Genomic DNA, 17712 nt, shown 5'->3' on the forward strand with positions numbered 1-17712 from the left:
CCCTTCCACCTTGTACCTCTCCTCTTCCACTCCCAAACTGGGAAGCATGCATTTTTTGGCGTATTCTGCCTGTGTGCTCATTTTTAATCATTGATTTATACATCATATCACAAGAAGTAAATACTTTTTTAAATTCAGGAGATAATTATATCAAACTATTTGAAGAATTATTTCTTCAATTTGAAGAATCAATTACTGTGCTCAATCATATGTATTATTATTCTAGTTTAAAAAAATAATAATTCCCCAATTAACCATGGGGGGGAGACTGACTTAGTTGTGAAAATAAATAAGTATATTCTGACACAAAAATGTGTTAGATCAGCTTAGATTTTCTATAATAATAGTCAAAATGTTCTTTGTTTATAGCCTATCTGAGGTCCCTGCTTCTTAAATTTAGACTAATCTCTTTGGCTTGTGATGAGTCCCCAGCCAAAAGGTGTGGCTGAATGCCTTTATGTCAGTGACCTGCAGGGAGAAAGATTTCATAGGTGGACTTTTGTTGTCATTGTTGTATTGTTTCTAATTACTCTTCCTTAATCATGTAAGACTAGAAGAAAAAATAAATGGACATTTATTACGTGCCTAGGATGTATGAGCTACTTGATGCATGCTACCTCACTTAATTCTTTAAAATATTATTAAGCAGAGCTTTTTGGCTCCTTCTCCAATCTCTGTCTGGTTTGACATTCTTGTCTGTACCATGTCCACAAGAGTGACCCAGAGGACTATAAGGTGTCTACCTCTGGCCCCCAACCTTCAGCAGCCACTGGGACTCTTGTGGAGCCAGCATCAGCTCCTCAGCCATTTCCCAGGTGGGCAGGGGTTACCAGGTTGGTATGGGCACCAACATGAATATGGCCAGAGATTTCGGCGGGTCTGGAAGTATGGGGAGCATCAGAGCCATCCAAGTGAACCACAAGCCTGTTGAGCTCCCTGAAGCTGGAAGTAGACCCCAATATTCAGGCCATACACAACCGGGAAAAGGAGCAGATCAAGAGCCTCAACAAGAAGCTTACTTCCTTCTTCAATTAGATGTGGAGCCTAGAGCAGCAGAATAAGATTCTGGAGACCAAGTGGACCCTCCTGCAGCAGCAGACAACTCGCAGCAACAAGGGCAACATGTTCAAGGGCTGTTGGGTTGGCCAAAAAGTTCATGTGGTTTTTTTTCCATAAGATAAAAGACATATTTGTCATTTTCACCAATAACTTCATTCATTTGAATATTTTGAGTATGTCAGCTATCTCTCACATGGCATAACATTGATTGTTCTCAATTTCTTAATGTCACAGTTTGATTGCTATCAACTTTAACTGGTCTATCCAACTGTAGAGCATCATCCAATGAGAAATCTCCAGCATGTTTGATCAGTCACAGCACCTCCTCCATACACTGCAAAAATTTTTTTTATTTTTTGCATTTTTGTTGCATCTTTACCTTTCTTGAAGTAATAAAACATAATATGTCAAAAGTGTTGCATATTTTCTCCCATCTTTAGTATTAAAATGGCTACACAAAAATTCACCAATTTTGATAAGCTTTTTTCAATGTACACAGACTTGACAGCTGTTACAATACAATTAAACAAAATTGTTTCAATGAAGTTAAAGACAATTAAGCACTACTAGAACTATCTTAGGGGGAAAAAAACAAATGAACTTTTTGGCCAACCCATACTTCAACAGCTTTTTGTGGTAGCTGGAAATAACCAGGAGAAACTGGGGCTGGAGAAAGAGTTTAGCAACATGCAGGGACTGGTGGAGAACTTGAAAAATAAGTACGAGGATGAGATCGTCAGGAAGGAGGTGGACGAAGTTTACATGAATAAGGTAGAGGTGAAGTCCCACCTCGAAGGGCTGACCAATGAGATCAGCTTCTATAGACAATGTTAGAAGACGAGATCTGTGAGCTGCAGTCCCAGATCTCTGACATGTCCGGGGTGCTGTCTATCCATGGACAACAGCCACTCCCTGGACCTGAATGGAATCATTGCTGAGGTCAAGGTCCAGTATGAGGAGATGGCCAACTGTAGCTGAGTCAAGGCTGAGACCATGCGCCAATTCAAGTATGAAGGGCTGCAGACATTGGCTGGAAAGCACGGGGATGACCTGCTTTACACAAAGGTGGAGATTTCTGAGTTGAACCAGAACATCAGCGAACTCCAGGCTGAGATCGATGGCCTCATATGCCAAAAGGCTTCCCTGGAGGCTGCCATCATGGATGCTGAGCAACAGGGGAGCTGGCCATCAAGGATGTTCAGGCCAAGGTGTTTGAGCTGGAAGTTTCTCTGAGAACCACCAAGCAGGACATGACCTGAAAGCTGTGTGAGTACCAGGAGCACATGAACATCAAGCTAGACCTGGATGTGGAAATCACCACCATCTGCTGGAGGGTGAAGAGAACTGTCTGGAGTCTGGGATGCAGAACATGAGTATCCATGCCAAGATCACCAGTGGCTACTCAGGTGGGCCAAGCCTAGTTTACCATAGGAACTTCAACTGCCGCCTGGTGGGGCTCTGGCTCCCTCAGCAGCAGTAGCTCTACCTTCTCCAAGATGGTGGTTCTGAAGAAGATTGAGATCTGTGATGGGAAGCTGGTGTCTGGGTCATCTGATGTCCTGCCCAAGTGAACAACTACTGCAGTCCCTCCTGTCCTCTAAGCCAGCAGCAAAAGAGCTGTGCAGGGAAGCAGAGAGTACAGGAGACCCACCTGAGGCTCAGCCCCAGTCTGCAGCTCACCCTTAGTCGGGGGAGGCTACTGCCTGGGGACCACCTCTTACCTATGCTCCCAACTAAAAGCTAAATCAAGTTTTTCCCAAAAATAAAGTCTTAGCTCACTATATGTACAGCTATTATTATACCCATTTTAAAGATGAGGGAATTGAAACATAAAACATGTAATAACTTGACAGAGATCTCACAGATAGTAGATGTTGAATTCAGGAACCAAACTCAGGTCAACCTAACTCCAAAGTTTGCACTTCTACACCAAGAGCCATTCCCATGAGCCACCCCCATAAAGTCTTATGTGTTGTTCTCAGTCGGTATATTATCACACAGATCCTCCCATGTGCTGCTTTTCCCATTTCACATTTCATAATTATCAAATTTCACAATGATCATCTTAAATGCAATGAGACTCATCCTTACTGGAAATGTAAATTGGAACCTTAATTACTTCTTCTTTTAAGTAGACTTTGTTTCTGTCTACAGAAATTTTCTGCCCATTGGAAAAACAGACAGTAAGAAGTGACCGATGCTCCAATTTAATTATGTTCATTTGTCTCCAGGATTCTTTCTAGCATTTTAAAATGAGTTAATAGTGCGAACCAATTAACAAACAAAATGAGATTACACTCAAAAACTGCAAAGTCAAACACCATTCCTGGTAAACACAAATATTAATAACTAAGTTTTTAATTAGAATAAATTTTAAACCAAAGGAGGTATGGAGATAAACATACCAACCACAAGTCAATGTCATAACAAGTCACTATTTTAGCAGAAAAATATCTAAGTATGCAAGTAAGCTCTGTAAAGTCTTATTACCCTCCCCACAATCTTACACCATTTTTAAAAGCCTTTGTTTCCACTTTTTTAATACAAATATCAAAGTTTTCAAATTGAGACACTGTGGGTTCACATAATCTTTGCAAGCAACCATCAGAGCCACTCCAGGTCTTTACTACCAACCATAGAAAAGAGGAGACAAAAAATAAGTCAAATGTCTGGAAGTGTTTTCTTAATGTAGTAACATCTTGAATTTTCTCTGGCAAGACTTGGGACTCATTACCCTATTTCAGTAAATAACTATTATAACTTTGGAGGACACATTCAAGACCTGAAATTTTTAAAAAATAGAAAGATTATCTTATTAGCAATATAAAATAAGTCAGATAATTGATTAACAGGATGACTGTGAATGTACTGATACTTAGGGAATTATGTGCATAAACCAGTGATGGAGCCCTGTTGCACCAAATGCAACCACTGAGAAATTAAGGGAGACAAAATATTGCTGCCAGAAAAGAGGCCTAGTGAGACAGCAGTAGGAAAGCCAAGTTAGCAGATCTCCCATGGTGCAGTAATTGACAGGTATAAAAATGTATGAGATCAGTAGGGCACTGGGAAGGAAAATCCATACAATGGAAAACTGCATCCATAAGAAAATGATGAAGGAGATCTTTATGACGGATATAGAAGAAACTCAAAATAACATTAAAATAAAAAATTAGGATATAACACAATGTGTAAAATATATAACTATTCTTATTTTAAAAAACTAGAAGAGGGGCAATACCATGAATGCATTTGGATTGTATTTATATAAATTATCTCTGGAAAGATAACAGTGGACACTTGAAAGAACTGGATGGCCAGGGGAAAGAGTAAGACAGAGATTTTTCTTATTGTATATTTGTTTGTTCATTTTAATTAGCATGTACTTTGACCCAGGAACAGCTGGCAATTTTCCCTATAGATACAGACATATTCAAAACACAAATTCAAAACAATATTTACTATAGTAATGTTACTAATAGAAGAAAAACTTGAAAAAACTTAAAGTGTATCAATGATTGATATACCTAGGGAAAATCTGGCAGGTGGCTAATCTACACAGTATAATTAACAAGGGGAGGAGAATACCTGTAAACTCAAAATAAAACTGCACCTCTGCCATTCCAGATGCCTTGCTCCTCATTTCTTACCTTCAGGCGAATCTTGGGGAGCCTATTTGGTAGCATAACCATATGGTCATTAGGATTTAGAAAGAAAGAATTCTAATACTGTACCTGCCTATCAAAACTTCAAAGGGTCTGACATTAAACCCTACCTGCAAGCTAACAAGCTAGTCTGTCACAATTTCAAGGATGCTTACGAGACACAAGACTCTGGTACACTACTTACTTATTCACAGCAACACCAGTTGCCAAAGCTTCAGCATTGTCTCATGTTGGTTGTCCCTGTACTCCAACTCCAACAGGATGTCACAGGAGAGCCAGGTGATATCTCACAGGAGAGGAATTCAGAGCTTAAAGAAACCAAGTCTCTTAAAATGGGCAGTCAGCATGCCCGCCCTTTCCTCCAGAAGAGGCTCTTTTCCAAGACTATAAACAAGTCTGACCTTTGCTCTTGAAGGACTATATTCTGTCTTACAAGACTATTCACCACACTAGTATCCTTGAAAAGATAGTTCAGGAAAAAAGTAATGTTTGTGTCTCTGTTTATAAAATGTACAGAAATACAAGAGACCCAAGGAGAATTGTCTCCCAACACTATCCACTTCTCATGTCCACACCATCTTGGCTTCTAGTGAATTTTTCAATGAGTACATTACCACATTGGCCACCTGGATTAATCTGACAAAGGGTAGGCCCTAATCCACTCAACTTTTCTGGTTTAGAAAGAAATAGTCTTAATTAAAGTAATCAGCAAAACTCCAACCCCCAGGATAAGGCCAACCTATGGGATTGACCCCAACCATGCCCTGCTGGGTCCAGGACCTAACCAACTAAACAAAAACCATAAAGCAGGATCTGCATTAGAAATCCAGGTAGCCTTCACCTCAAGCTACTGTATTGACCTTTCTACTTGGCTGGAGACATTAATTCAGGTAAAAGAAAAATACATATATTATTCAGTTACTCATTCTCCACCCCAGCACCCCCATCCAAAAAAAAGCAGTCTTAGGCAATTCTCTCATCCATAAAAATGCTTGTCAGAGAGTGAAGACTAATCTGAATGCATTTTTGCACCCAATTGTTACCATTGATCACCTCAGTGAAAGTCAAAGAAACATTTCATACCACTTTATCTAGAATCGAATGTCCTGCCCATCATAGTAATAAAAGTGAACATATTAAATAACAAGTCAGCTATTCTTTTGAGAGGCCACTGAAAGTAATAAAGGGTAACTTCAATTAGGAGAGATTGCTATAGTCTTCCAAGGGCTATTGAATCAAGTGGATGTTTTTGTTTAAACCCTTGAAGGTGTCTTATGATCATCTCTAAGGTGCAAGCCACTGTATTTTCAGGATGAAAGCAAGTTAATGCCTGGCTTCCACTCAAGAAGTACATTCCCAAGGTTGTATATGGTAGCCCTCAAGAGAAGTACTGTTAACATTTTGGGGATCCCCAAGAGGAGTTTACAACTAGCTAAGGACCTGCCAGTGAGCTGATGAGTTTTAAGATATCCAGTTCAGTTCAAATAATTGTATCCAGTTTGTTTTTAGAAGGACTGTCCAAGGGAAGTCCGATTCCAACCTATCTTGTTTATCTGAGCCACCAATTAGGATGGCCCTTTTTTATTTTAAAGACTTTATTTATTTATTAGAGAAAGGGGAAGGAAGAAAGGAAGAGAGGGAGAGAAACATCAATGTGTGAGAAGAATATCATTCAGTTGTCTCTTGTTCACCCCCAGCCATGGACCTGGCCTGCAACTCAGGCATGTGCCCTGACCAGGAATGGAACAGGCAATCTTTTGGTTTGCAGTACAATGTCCACCCCACTGACTCACACCAGTCAGGGCAGGATGGCCACTTTTTGGACCTCTCATGGAAATCACCTGTGAGTATTTCCAGACGTCTGCCCCAGCCCCATTGCCACAGCTGTTGCTCAGTCATTTCATGGGATGGACAAATGTGATCTGACTGGTGTGCTACAGAATTTGTACATTATTTGTTCTATAAAAATGCACGAGGTAAAGCAGTGGTGGGAAAATGGAGACAACTGTACATGAACAACAATAAAAAAGAAATAACAAAAAAAATGCGTGAGAAGAAAGAGTAGTAAGTGGGACCACATCTAAAGCTACGATGTCTAGGTGTGGACCCTGACTCTGCCACACCTTTGTTAATCTACCATTTGTCTGACCAGAAAAATATCTTTAAGTTGGGACACTGTGAAGCACGCAGTACCTCATACAAATTCCTAAAATTCATAAAGACTGAAAGCTCACATTATATTGTTGGCAACAAACACTGCCAGTCATGTTTCTTGAAGAAACAGTCTCACTTTGTTTGTTTTTGAGAAAATGTCTGCCAAAAACCAAATCTGAATAACAGTTTGCTGCCAAACATGTTCAAACACAAGTGTTCCCTGGAAAAGCTGTTGGTTCTTCTCGCAAATCAAACAGTCGCACAAAGGCGTGCTCTTGAGACAGGCGTCATGCTGCTGTACAGCAGACGGGCTGTGTGCAGACTTCCTGTTTTGTCACCCAGAATATTGAAGAGATGTGTACTCAGAGGATGAGATTTAGTCAATAATTTATAAACAGAATGTTGATGCATAAAAATTGATTTTGTATTTATTCTTATCTTCCATAGATGTTGCCTTGATCCCAAAGTTTAACAATGACCTATTTTCTCCAAGAAGCTTTTATAAGATTATGAATCAGAAAGCAGAGAGATTCCCTTTTAAATAAAAAAAATACATATAATGTGGCCCTGGCTGGTGTGGCTCAGTGGATTGAGTGCCAGCCTGTGAACCAAAGGGTTACCAGTTCCATTCCCATTCAGGGCACATGCCTGGGTTGTGAGCCAGGTCCCCAGTAGGGGGCACATGAGAGACAACCACACGTTGATATTTCTCTCCCTCTCTCTCTCTCCCTTCCATGCTCTCTAAAAATAAATAAATAAAATCTTTTTAAAAATTAAATATCATTTGCTATGTTTTTACTGTATCCTCAAAACTTCATCTGTGATCATCTGATCATTAATGGTAACCAAATATCACCAAATAGCTTAACATTTTTAGTATCTATTTTCCACTCTATGTAGTATTAACTTTGAGGGGTTTAAGTTGCTTTATCATGCTTTATGATGGTTAACCTATCCAAAGAATTGTTTACCAAAAAATGTATTACGTGTTCACTGGAAAGGTCAGTAACCTTACAATAGCTGAAATACAGTATTTTACATTGTATACAGTTTTTAAGTGATGATTTGTTAAATACATGGTTCATCACCTTACAAAACTCAAGAAGATAAGAAAAGAACTATGAACACAAAATATATATACCAAGTACTCACAAACTTTTGCTATGTTTCATTATTTAACAAAAATAGGCTGTAAATAGAAATTACCCACCACTCTCCTCTCCCCACTAAGCTCCAACTACATTGGCGTTTTTGTCTTTCTTCAAACATGCCCGGTTTGTTCTGGCCCAAAATACTTTGAACTTGTTATTTCCTTTTGTACTAATTACATATTTTTGTGTAACAAAATATCCCCAAACTTCATGACTTAAAACAATAAGCATTTATTATCCCACAGATTCTCTGGGTCTGAAATGTAGGAGAGGCCTAGCTGGGCACCCTGGCTCAAAGTCTCACATGAGGTTGCGATAAGCCATCAACTCAGCTTCATTATCTGAAACGTGACTGGGGACTGGAGGGTTGGTTCACTTTGAAGACAGCTTCTTCAAGTGGCTGACTACTGGCTGTTGGCAGGAAACCTTAGTTCTTCACCACGTGGCCCACTCCATAATGTTGCTTGAGCATCCTCATGATATGGCGACTGGCTTTCTCCAAAAAATGTTCCAAGAGATAAAGGTGGAGATGGTGATGCCTTTTATGCTCTAAGCTCAGACTTACTTTTCCATTTCCACTGTAGTCTACTGGCCAGATGGTCCAGTCCTGGTACTGATATGGTCAGAGATGAGTCTACACAGGACAGAAATACTGGGAGGCAAGGATCACTGGGGGTTATCTCAGAGACTGGATACCACACTCCTCTCAGATCGTTTTATTTTCCTTAGCTTTCCCATTCAGGACTCTGCTGAAATGTGCTCCTCAAAAAGATTTGTCTACCTATCTAAATAAATTCCCCTTGCCCTGTGATCTTCTAGTCTCTTACTGCTACATTACTGTGACTGTACATTGCCTTTACAGCACTTACCAATGCCTAATTCACACAATTTATTCACTTAAATGTTCAACTTCTTTTACAATATATTCTCCAAACTTCATGATGGGAGGAACGTTGTCTGTCTTATTCACAATGCAGGCCAATCACCCAGCACAGCACCTGGCTCACAGTAGGCACTCCTTAAATATTTTTTTGAATGAATGAATGCTTTTTATAGCAGTGGTAATGGATTTACACTCAGTTCTTTCTTCTCTGTCACACAGTTCTGCAAGTCCACACAGAGAAATATTAATCTGAAGAATAGCAACTCACAAGACTACAGCTCCATAATAACTCTTTTAAGTGAATTACAGTGTTTGTTAGTAACTGAGGTTTTCATTGTTCAATACAAATGATTTTTACCTTTCTAAGGGAAATTTCCAGGATTTATAAAATATTTTATTAAATTTATTATTTAAAAGTGAATGATTTAAAATATTTAAGTATAATAAGAAAAAGTGAGCTATCAGAAGAGAATACTCGGAAATAAATGGTGATAAATGAAGATGTTAATTTTGGAAGGAGCTTAATCTCATTAAATACCATTACTTAAGTATTTAATACGTCTGCTTCTTGTAACTTTTTATTATCTCAGTACCTGATGTACATATACATCGTCTATCACTTTGTCACTGAACTGAGTAAAGAAAGAGCATGTTTGTGAAATAGATGAAGTATAGTTATCTCTACTAACCCTGCTTTCCTACCCACAACTCTCTAGGAGGCAAAATTGCAACTGCCCTTTCACTGCTAGGATCAAAGTTAAAACTAATACTTAAGTTTCACCTAAGATAACTTTAGTTTATATTCTACACAAAAAAAGAATGATTAGCAATGCTCTGTCAAATACTTATTTCTGCAAAGTCATTTGCACCTATGCAATTAGATTATCATGGAGGTAATCTGCTCAGACTAATAGCTCTCATTGCAAATGTAATTATTGTAGCTTTAATCCATCTTAATTGAATAGCAGAGCAGAAATGGGTAGGTTATTCAGTAAATGAACCTCTGACTCTAAGATCAAAGTAAGCAGAAGGATATTCATTCTAAAGAGGATCGCTAAATTAAGTTTTTGGCACAAGGTAACACAATTATAAAAATGGATGCAATATTAGACATTATTTAATTTCATCCTCCCAGCCAAAGTGAAGTTTCCTCCACAACACGCAACCTCTATTTAAACTATGACTGTGGCAGCAGCCTCCTCAATAGAAAATAAAGTTCAAATGGGCTTTTGATGTTGAACCAAAGTCACTCTCTGTGAAGCTTCCGCATTTGGAACCTAGCCCTATTCCATGAAATGTGACAAAATACAGTTTTCTATTACTTGTCTTTTAAATCTGTGGTTCTTACATTTGGGTGCACATTGAGGTGTCTGGAGAGCATGTGATTCTAACGTGCAGGCAGGGTGGAGAACCACTGTGTTTGCAAAGAGCTATCTTGTTCCCAACCCTATTAATCTTCTTCTTGCCCAAACTAATTCTTCTCTTTTTCTCCTATTATTCTCCATATGACATTATTTTCAGATTCCCTCATCATCTTAATTCTTTGAATATGCTCTACTTAATTGAAGTCAGTCTTCAATGAACAATCTAGCATTCTCCAGTGGTCTGTTGAGTATAGAATGAAGTTGCCATTGTGGTTTCTCATTCTTCACAGACTGAATTGCATTAGTGAGAATAACTATGTGACCCTGATAGTGATAGTGAGATACACATAGTGAGCCTACAGTCACCAAAACTCTTCACTCATTTTCATGTAAACTGGCACTAAGCCATGAATCCCAGTCCTGAATATTCAAAGATGATTTTGTAAACTTCCTGATAAACTTGTATCCCAAATAAATTTCATCTTGTTAGTTTACTTTCATTTGTTCTGTTTTATTTTAAAGCAAGTCATTGTTCAATTATTCAATTCATTAGCCCAGGGCTAAGCCAAGATTAAGGTGAAACAAGTAAGACACTCTCTTCAAGGACAAAATTTAAGGAGCACCGAAACTCTCAGAAATCAAGACAATTTTTTTTCAGCTTTAGTGAGGTGTAATGGACAATAAAATTTTAATATGTTTAAAGTGTACATGTGATTTTGTATATGTATGCATTGTGAAGGGATTCCTGCAATTGACTTACCACATCCGTCACCTCACATTTTCACCTTTTGATTTTAGAGTTTTGTTTTGAGAACATTTAGGTCTACTCTCAGCAAATTTTATCGATACAATACAGTATTACCAACTATAGTCACCCTGTTACATATTAGATCTGCAGACCTTACTTGTAACTGAAAGTTTCTACCTTTTTACCAGCCTCTCCCTGTTTCCCTGAAACCCTGGCTGCTGGCAACCACCACTCCATTTTCTGTTTCTATAAGTTCAACTTCTTATTAAATTCCACATATAAATGATATCCTGTAGTATTTGTCTTTCTCTGATTTATTTTACTTAGCATAATGCCCTCAAGGTCTACCCATTTTTTGTGGCTGAATAATGTTCCATTGTGTATGTGTGAGTGTGCATCACCTTTTCTTTATCGATTCATCCATTACACTTAGATTGTTTCCATACCTTGACTATTGTGCATAATGCTGCAGTGAATAGCATGATAGCAAATATTTTATGCAATATTTTTTAAAACCAAAATCGATGCAAAAAATTATGATACATAAAATATCAGAATTTTAAATAAAGACTATTCTTGTCTGTCTTATGATCCCACATAATGACACAATGGAAACAGTCATTTTCAAATAACCTGCAGCTCCCATGCCAGGGTAGCCCCTGAATGCCCCCCAACCCACCTCATCCCTAAACCAGTGGGTTTATGAGAGCTGATGATGACAGGAAAACAGACTGTCCAAACTGGAGCTTCATATTTATAGTCATGCTTTTTGACTGTAGAGCTTTTATTACCTTTTTCATTTGGTTCACAGTATTAGAGCACATTTTGGCAAGAGTAGATAGAGCACACATTTTTCAGTCTCAGGCTTCAATAAGTGCCCCACAGCACTGCAATAACCATTTGCCCCATTCCCAGATTTATGTTATGTGTAAATTCGATTAACCGGTTTTTTGTATCTCTGTGTAAGGCATTGCTAACTATGTTGACCAGGAGACATTCAAGTATAAACATTAGTTCTTGCATTGAGAGAGCTTGCTGTAGCTTAAAAATTGTCTGAGAAACTAAAACTTCATTTACCTACAGTCATTTGTCTCCCATCTCTTCATCTTCATATTTCTGTACCCAGGAAGCACTCATTACTTACTAAATTGAATTACACTCTTATTACTTTTAATATTTGATCAATTAAAATACCTCATTTTACACGCCAGCAAAATATCAGAAATCTTATAACACTTTAAAAGGTGCTGTAATTTTTTTTTATGCTTCTCATCTACACAGGAAAGAATCACTAATTCTCTTATTTGGTTTACTTAGCACCGTTACTTTTATAAATAATTTTTTTTCTTTCAGATAGCCACACAGAATAAAAAGATGAGAGTTATAAAATATTGCATTTTTATAAAGTACAACAAAGAATTTTCCAACAACGGGAGATGAACAGACCAAACGGCGAGCCAGTGGCCAGTGGTTTCCTTGTCACTAGGAGTGTTTAAGCAAAAGGTGTACACCCCTTGCTGGTAGTGGATTCCAGAAACATAAGAGGAGCTTTGGTTCAATTATTCTGAAGATCCCTTTTACTCTAGAATTCTATGATGAGACCCCCATAAAATTATAAAGTCCCATATGAGTACAAATTAGTGGTTATTTCAGCTTGTGGCTATGGATCAGAAAGACATTTAGGAAAAAAGGTAATTACTTTTGTGATTTCAAACCAAAGGGCTAAACAGGCCTTCTGAATAGCCCCAATCTCCTTCTGAAGAATCTATCACTCAGTTTGTCTACGCGCTATAGGACCTATTCCATTTTCTGCCTGCCATTCAGCATTGCCATTCTGAACGGTACATTCTATGGAATTACTACTTACTTGTAAACTAAAATACCATGTTATTCTAGTTGTTCTGAAATTGCCTCTTTCTTGTTTTAAAATTGCCTCTGAGGGAAAATTAAAAGTCATTTCTGTTGTCTCCATACTTCCTAGAACAAACTGAATCTGAAGGTACTAATGAAATCTTGATGATATATCTTACAAGAATACCTTTACAGTGGCCCAAGGAAAGAATAAAATGTTTTCCATTAGACATATATACAAGGTCTGTCCAAAAGGTATCCAGCCATGTAATATGAAAAATAGAGGCAATGGCTCTCTGAGATCTCCCAGGGGGCAGCTGCCTCCTCCAGCCAGGCTCATCGCCATGACCAAACTGAGCGCCCACGTCAAAGGATCCCTCAACATTACCATAGCTGGTGTGCAAATATGGAGGACTGAGGCCATGCAGATGGTGCCTATTCCTCCTGGCACCTTTGACTGCTTCTTTGATGGTGACTGCTATGTAGTCCTGGCTATCCACAAGACGGGCAGCAGCCTGTCCTATGATATCCACTACTGGATCAGCCAGGCCTCATCCCAGGATGAGCAAGCCACAGCTGCCATCTATACCATGCAGATGGATGACTTCCTAAGGGGCCCTACTGTCCCGCACCATGACATCCAATGCAATGAGATGAGACTTTCTGAGGCTACCTCAAGAAGGCCCTGTGATCTGGGAAGGGGACATGGCTTCCAGCATGAAGTATGTGGAAACCAGCTCCAGCAAGGTCAGGCAGCTGCTTCATGTGAAGGGCAAGAGGAACATGGTACATAGAGAAGAGGAGATATCCTGGAAGAGTTTCAACCATGGGGATGTTTTCCTCCTGGACCTTGGGAAGCTTATCATCCAGTGGAACAGTCTAGAGAGTAACCATATGGAGAGACTCAGGGGCATGACCCTGGCCAAGAAGATCTGAGACCAGGAGAGAGGTGGATGGACCACATAGCAGTGGTAGACAGGGAGAATGAGAAGGAGTCTCTGAAGCTGATGGAGGTCATGAACCGAGTGCTGGGCAAGAAGAGGGAGTTGAAGGCAGCTGTGCCTGATACAGTGGTGGAGTTCAAGGCCACACTCAAGGCCACCCTCAAGTGGTACCACGTGTCAGATGCAGAAGGGAAGCTGGTGGCCAGAGAAGTCACCAGGCAGCCACTCACAGAAGACCTGCTCAATCACGAAGACTGTTATATCAGGGATCAGGGGGGCCTGAAGATCTGCGCGTGGAAAGGAAAGAATGACAATGCTCGGGAGTGGAAAGGAGCCCTGAGCCAGGCCCTGAACTTCATAAAAGCCAAGTAATACCCCCACAAGCATGCAAGTGGAGGTGCAGAATGATGGGGCAGAGTCTGTTGTATTTCAACAGCTCTTCCAGAAATGGACAGTGTTTAGCTGAACCTCAGGCCTGGGCAAAACCAACACTGCAGGCTCTGTGGCCAAGGTAGAACAGGTGAATTTTGATGCCATGTCCATACATGTCCAGCCTCAGATGGCTGCCCAGCAGAGGACGGTAGATGACCAGAGTGGGCAGGTGTGGCACATGGAGAACCTAGAGCTGGTGCCTATGGAGCACAAGTGGCTGAGCCACTTATACAGGGGTGACTGCTACCTGCTACTCTACACCTACTTCATTGGGGAGAAGCCCCATGACCTCCTCTATACCTGGCAGGCCAGATAGGCCAGCCAGGATGAAATCACAGCCTTGGCCTATAAGGCCATCATCCTGGATCAGAAGCACAACAATGAACCAGTTCATATATGAGTCCTAATGGGCAAGAACCCACCTCATCTCATGTCTATCTTCAAGGGACGCATAGTGGTCTACCAGGAAGCACCCCCTGGGCTAACAGCCTGGAGCCTTTGCCCTCCACACAGCTGTTCCAAGTGCAGGGAACAAGCACCAATAACACCAAGGCTTTTGAGATCCAACCCCAGGCCGCCTCCCTTAACTCCAATAACATCTTCACCCTCAAGACCTCATCCTGTGGTGTGAGAAGGTCTGTGGCAGAGATGAGTGGGAGATGGCCAAAATGGTCGCTGCCACCATCTCCTGGATGGAGAGGCAAATGGTGGTGGAAGGGCAGGAGCCGGCCAACTTCTGGGTGGCCCCAGGTGGGAAGGCACCCTACACCAGCACTAAGAGACTGGGGCAGAAAAATATGTCATCACCCCCAGGCTCTTTGATCATTCCAACAAGAGTGGGCAGTTCCTGGCCACAGAAATCCCTGACTTCAATCAGAATGACTTAAAAGAGGATGATGTGTTTCTGCTTGATGTCTGAGACCAGGTCTTCTTCTGAATCAAGAAGCATACCAATGAGTCTGGGAGGAAAGCCACCGCCATTACAGTGGAGGAATACCTCAAGACCCACCCCAGTGGCCAAGACCCTGACACCCCCATCATCAAGGTGAAGCAGGGACACGAGCCCCCCATCTTCATGGGCTGGTTCCTGGAGTGGGATCCCTTCAAGTGGAGTAACACCAAATCCTATGAGGACCTGAAGGGAGCGCTGGGCAACTCTGTGGACTGGAGCCTGATCACTGCTGAGTTCACAAGCCCTAAACAGGATGTGTTCAATGCCAACAGCAACCTCAGTTCTGGGTCTCTACCCATCTATCCCCTGGAGGAGCTGGTGAACAAGCCAGTGGAAGAGCTCCCTAAGGGTGTGGACACCAACAGGAAGGAGGAGCACCTGTCCCTATAGGATTTCACCAAGGCCTTTGGGATGGCTCCAGCTGCCTTCTCTGCCTTGCCTCTATGGAAACAAAACCTCAAGAAAGTAAAGGGACTATTTTGAGAAAAGTGGCTGTGGTTGCAAAGTAGGTTTGTTTGTTATTAATCCTTTACTAATTGAAATGTTCTACTTGTACCTGTGAGCAGCAGTCTATGGCAATGCTTTTGTTTACTAACCTATTCTTCCAGAAAGATGAGGCCTCCATAAAGAGCCTGTGGTCCCACCCCCCCAAAAAATATAGTTTATTGAAGGAGATACAAGATACAAGAACCATTGTACATAGGAAAATGACGCCTCAATCCCCTTCAAAGTAGGCACCTTGAGACCTCACATGGTTCTCCGAGTCACCATCAGCTGCCCTGTTGCATTTTCCTGAATCTCATCAACAGTCTGAAATCTCTTCCCTTTTGAAGGTGATTTTAGTTTTGGGAAAAGCCAGAAGCCACAGGGTGCCAGATCTGGGCTGTAAAGGGACTGCGTCACCTGGGTGATTTGATGTTTCTCAAAAAAACTCTGCATAGCACATGATACATGAGCAGGCATGTTGTCATGATGAAGCTGCCAATCACCAGTTTCCCCTAGCTATGGCCTTCTGAATTATGTGAACAGTTTCCACGGAGGAATGTTCAAGCTTAATGCAGAATTTGATGCAGATTCACTGCTCTACTTGCTCAGTCATTTTCAGTGCAATAGCCACACAGTACAAATGCTCACTCAATGCCATCTACTGGCCCCACTGACTAGTAGAGTGAAGTCATCATTGTTCACACATGCTCATTCCAGTCCACTCTCCGTGGCTGCCAATTTACATCAATGTCACACAAACCATTCTTGTTATATTAACAAAAGTTGGACATTTTATGGACAGGCCTCATGTATTTGGTTTCTCTACAAGAGTGGTCCTCAACCTGGCTATTGATTAGAATCTCCTAGAAAGTCTTTAAAATGCTTATATCCAGACCCCACCTCAGGCCAATTAAATTAGAATCTCCTAAGAAAAAAGGAACCAGAATAAGAGTATTTTGTTAAAGTTTTCCAGTTGTTTTCATGTGTACCCAGAGCTGAGAACCACTGTTTGTGTATTGCACTCTCTCTTCTCTGACACAGGTGGAACTTAAAAAACAAAAACAGCGAGAGGTCCTCTGCATGTGGCTGACTCCACACCATGAACTGAGACACAGGCAGTCAGAATATTTTAAGTGCCCAAAGAAGACAGAGTGACAATCCCCGGCTTCCAAAAGGAGTTTTTTCCCCTCCATATGGAAAAATGAAAGATAAAGAAATATTACTTTTTTAAATAGATAGATTTAAAAACTATCCTAATTTAAAATCTGGGGGTTTGTTTTGTGTTTACTCTAAAACACAGTTGAGAAATAAGTAAATCATAATTTGGGGTACACCTAGTGTGTCACAGTGCACTGCCTGATTATGAGTAGGTCGTATCATAACATTAATACTGGTTAGTAATTAAAAATATTAACAATAATGCTTTTTATATCTTGGATGATTTTAATTTGAAGAACTCAGTTATGGTTCAATCATTCCTATCATTTATTTGAAAATAAGCATTTGGTGTAGTCTGTGGAAAAAAATAATCTAAAAGTCAAACAATAGGTGACTGGTTCAACAGATCATGGATAAAAAAATAGAAATATATTAAAGTAGACCAATATTGTTGTGTGAAAAAATATCAGGTTTAAAAGTAGTATGAAGACTATAATCTCATTTATATAAATACATATAGTTACAGACCAAATATATTACCTTTCATATGTATAGAATATATATGTTTAATATTTATTTTATAATTTTTCCATTTGTGTGCTATTCATCTTGGGCTTAGAATTACTATCAATTTTTAAATTTCTATTTCAATTTTTTATCCTTTTATTTTTCTATTTTTTGCACAATTGACAGTGATAAAGAAATAAAGGATTCAACAAATTCATATGACTTGTAATAACACCAATTGTTCTTAAACTGTGGCTGAGATACAGAAACCTGTTATAATAGATTACTTTCAAAGAAACAGCAAAGCAAAGCTGTTTTAAACCAAATATCCAAGTTCCTTAACTACTTCTTCTTCCTC

The 17712-nt window shown here is 40.0% G+C and overlaps 2 pseudogenes; both read left to right on the forward strand.

Moving 5' to 3' along the window:
- Window positions 1–851: 851 nt before the first annotated feature.
- On the forward strand, window positions 852–2707 carry LOC114512678 (annotated as a pseudogene).
- A 10465-nt stretch (window positions 2708–13172) lies between these two features.
- On the forward strand, window positions 13173–15686 carry LOC114514170 (annotated as a pseudogene).
- The last annotated feature ends 2026 nt before the right edge of the window (window positions 15687–17712 follow it).

The sequence above is a fragment of the Phyllostomus discolor genome, chromosome 2, assembly GCF_004126475.2.
Source record: "Phyllostomus discolor isolate MPI-MPIP mPhyDis1 chromosome 2, mPhyDis1.pri.v3, whole genome shotgun sequence".
Classification (NCBI taxonomy): domain Eukaryota; kingdom Metazoa; phylum Chordata; class Mammalia; order Chiroptera; family Phyllostomidae; genus Phyllostomus; species Phyllostomus discolor.